This window comes from Peromyscus eremicus, chromosome 15, assembly GCF_949786415.1.
Source record: "Peromyscus eremicus chromosome 15, PerEre_H2_v1, whole genome shotgun sequence".
In the NCBI taxonomy this organism is placed as follows: Eukaryota; Metazoa; Chordata; class Mammalia; order Rodentia; family Cricetidae; genus Peromyscus; species Peromyscus eremicus.
This window is the reverse complement of record NC_081431.1, coordinates 34,419,144-34,423,345: the sequence shown is the minus strand read 5'-3', so window position 1 is coordinate 34,423,345 and position 4,202 is coordinate 34,419,144.

The following is a 4,202-nucleotide window of genomic DNA, read 5'->3' as shown; positions in this document are numbered from 1 at the left end:
ACTTAAAATTTATTAGTCTTTTTCCTGTTACAACAGATTTTCTTGCTTGGGAGCAGTTGTAGATATTTTGCTCATCTCATACAAAGAAGCCACCTTGACTTCCCTACAGCAATGGACTGTAACCTGGAATTGCAGGCCAAGTAAACCCTCTTTCTCCCTTTATTTTTAATATACTCACAGCAACAGGAAAGGAACCCAAAAATGTTCTTTTCCAGGAAGTTTGGAATTCAAGTCTTAGATGTTGAAGAAAGGTTTTTACATTCTTTGTTTCAGATCCAATTTTAAGGTCTTATTAGCTTTTAGGTTTTGAGTTCTCAGAGTTCTCTCATGTTTAAGCAGGGACTAGAATACCTAACTAATAACAGTGCTTGGAAACTAAAGATACAAAAAAGGGACACATTTCCTACAAACATGTATCTGCATATATGCCATAAATAGTAGTTCTGGTTTTTATTCAGATATCCATGACTATACCTTAGACCCTCAACTCCCTAATTATTGCTATATCAATTCTGCAGTCCTATGACATCTTTTCTCTTTGTATTGGCCTATAGATACAGATTTATGTCCATCAGTTTTACCACTTTTTTAACCACTAGGCCAGTTTCTAGACCCTGGATTATTTACTTCATCTACTTAGCAAGATATGAACCATAGTTTCTCCAAACAATACTGGTAATTATTCCCATTCTCTCCTATTTCATTTTCTTTCTTTTTAAGACTTATTTTTATTTATGTGTGATAAATATGTATTTATTTATGTGCAGTACCACCTGCACGTATGCATATGTGCTATATGAAGGCAGTGCCTGTGGAGGCCAGAAGAGGGCATCAGATGTCCTAGAACTGGAGTTACAGATGGTTGGGAGCCACCAGATGGGTGCTGGGAAACAAACCATGATCCTCTGCAAGAGCAGTAAATATAACCACTGAGCCATTTCTTAAGCCCTTACTTCATTTTCTTTTAGCGAGCATTTTAGTCTCACATCATAAGGGAGTAAACAAAACAAACTCAATTTGGCTTCTTTAGTTGTCGACAAAAGTCCCTATGTCCACCATATAGGAGCAAAACTCTGTAGGAGAGTGACTACATGCCAAGTCCAAATCAGCACTAGTCAAGGGACGTGAAAACTTAGTGGATGTGCACTTAACTTAGAAGCTAGAAAACATGTTTTTGGAGAAAAAAGCATCAGATAATCATCACTTGGAAAGCCAAGCAAAAGTGATTTTTGGAGCCAGTTGCTTGGGTTTTAGTGTCTCTTCAGGCAGCAGGTCTGTTTGGCTGTAGGGAGCCTTGCTACAGATACTCCTATTTCATTTGAATTCATTGCCTTAAAGTTTATTAAACTAGTTCAAGATGATCTCCTTTACTTGTATTCAAGGAACTTCTTGTCCTCATAGGCCATTGGCACTGGTACTATATTGACTATCATTCAGTCGTGTTCATCCTGGAGCAAACTTTCCACGTATGTTTTTTTTTTTAAGTTGACTAATATCAGTAAATGTTATATAAACACTGTGGTCAAATAAAGTCAACTGGAAAGAAGTCAGACACATGGATTTTAAAACAAATGTTTATTACTGTTTAATGGGACCGAAGGGGCAACACAAAGCATTGAAAACATCACTGGCTCACAAAAACAGCCACCTGGTTACCTTCTTGGTCACATTTGTTTATTCACAAGGTTTCATTCACACATCTACACAAGATACCAATCCACTTCAAGTTCATAACGATTATAAAAGTAAACATTTATTGAGACAATGTACAATAAATTGCACTTTCTTAACAAGCATCACATTTACATTAATAGAGTGTACTATACATAATACATGGCCTTATGGAAACAACTAATTGGTCAGTGTTTATAGAGGAAGAGATTGATGGCTAATGTTGGTTTTATAGTCAATTAGCACTTCCAGACTAATCAACTCCTTTATTCTAACCTGTTTTCACTGTAGATGCTGGGGAAAACCATGTCTCACAAAGCATAAGGTTCATACTACCTCCTCAGTAAGGCAAAGGTAGGACTTGGAAAGAAAGGAATGGGGCTGACAAAAACCTTTTCCCTAATTTGAACTAAGAATCCATGCATTATGCAAAATGCCAAGAATAGTGAAACCAATGTAGAAGGCTATTGGGACATCTTGGATTCTGGGATCATATCCAACTTTATTCTTGTGCTTTCATGACATTAGTCTTTTGATGCATTTATAGTCTCATAAATCAGTTTCTTTGATCTTTTTCTATATGTAATATAGTTATTCAGAATTGTAGTTTAGTGGAAAGTCATATGTTTATTAATTGCCAATAAAAATAATGTTCATTTTCTTTTCAATGATTCATTTTTCTCAAACTTTTCAAATACAGTTAATGATAAATAAACCAGAGATGAGGGCAGAATGAGGGGGACATATTGATGGAGACTGTTTTATAGCAGGTGGCGTGTTTTACTGGAGGTAAGCTCAAGCTGTAGGGTTTTGTTTAAGAGGAAATTGAGAATGATACGCAGACAGCTGACTTGTCACTTGAATAAGCATCTACTTTTCTTATAATTCAAGATCAGCATCACCTGTTGAGGTATAGTCCAAATGGGGGTCCTCATGTTTACAGATTTGAAAGTTAAGGAAATAGATAACATAAAGGGCCTTGCATGTATTACATATAAGCCACCATAGGGAAGAAAGAATGCTCAATGTGACCCTCAGCACAAAGACTAACAGAATTTTATGCTTGGTCATTGGAAACAGGCCACAGAGCTGCTGTCTGGGCTTCCAGTTTTGATCACTGTGTCTTGAAATCTAATGTGCATTTGGTTGCATGGTATCTAGGTAAACAAAAGAAACAGGGACACCCTATAAAATTTCACCACACACACACACACACACACACACACACACACACACACTGTGCACACATGCAAACGCACCCCTAACTATTCAAACCATACAACAGAATTGTTCATTATCTCATTTGCTAGATATTAAAGCAAGAGAATCATCTATTGTAGAGTATTATAAAGAATAAGTTATGTAATACAATCATTTTTTAGTGTCTTTTTTAGAAGAGAAAACTAAGTCTTTTTAAAATTTTCTTTCTGTCCACTTACAGGAGTCCTAAAATACAGACAACCACCTTAGTGTTGGATGCACAGGGATGGTGAATTCATTAGCGGAGTTGATTTCATTGAGGCACAGCAAAGCTCAGTCCTGATATTGCTACACATTGGATCTTTTGTTTGTTGTTTGAAACAGGCAGGGACTTGCTATGTAATCCTGACTAGCTTGGTACTCTCTGTGTAGCCCTTATGCTTGCCTTGATCTCACAGGCATGCCTGTGCCTCAGTCTCCTGACTGCAGGGACTGTGGGTGTGTATCACCACAACCAACACTGAGACTTGACCTAAGAGACTAAAAATGTAAAGGAATAATTTTTTTATCTGCTGTGTATTGTTTCACTTTTCTTACTTTAGCTAAGAAATGAAACCACTAGTTACTAACTGGAAAATAGCTGAAACAGAGTAGGAGCTGGAGAAAAATAAATATATAATGTAGGAAAAGGTGAACATTTTTAAAGCAAATGAAAAAAAAACTAAACTCTCATCATCAGTACAAAGGGGTCTTTTCAACTCTATCAGGTACATTCTAGAAAGCCAATGGAAAAGAAATGACTAATTTAACAGAAGGTAAGGGGACAGCAGATACTGCATGAAAATCCAGGGTGCAGGCTTATTGGCATTCCCATTACTGTTTCTGATAGGAACTCCTATACTGAAGTGCAGGGAACAAAGAATTTCTTTGCATTAAATTATATGTACTAAAAATAACCACTGTGACTTGGCTCAGGATGTGTACCAAACATAGGCACTCTAAAATCCAGCATGGTGTCTTTTGAGAATATACTAAATGAGACTAAGTTATAAAAGCCAATGAATGAGTTGAATCTTCATTTATTCTATAGAACTCAATGAAAAGAGAAATGATCACTTCCCAGATGCTACAAATATTAGCATTTTAAAGGAGTGTTTACTATCATGTAAATCTTAGGAAAGGATGAAAAATATCTTGGATACTTGGATAGTTTATCTTTTTTTTTATAAGGAATTCAAGAGAGTAATTGTAGCTATTATGATGCCTACCTATAATCTCAGCACTTGGAAGGCTGAAGTAGGAAGGTTCTAAGTTCAAGGCTAGCCTAGACT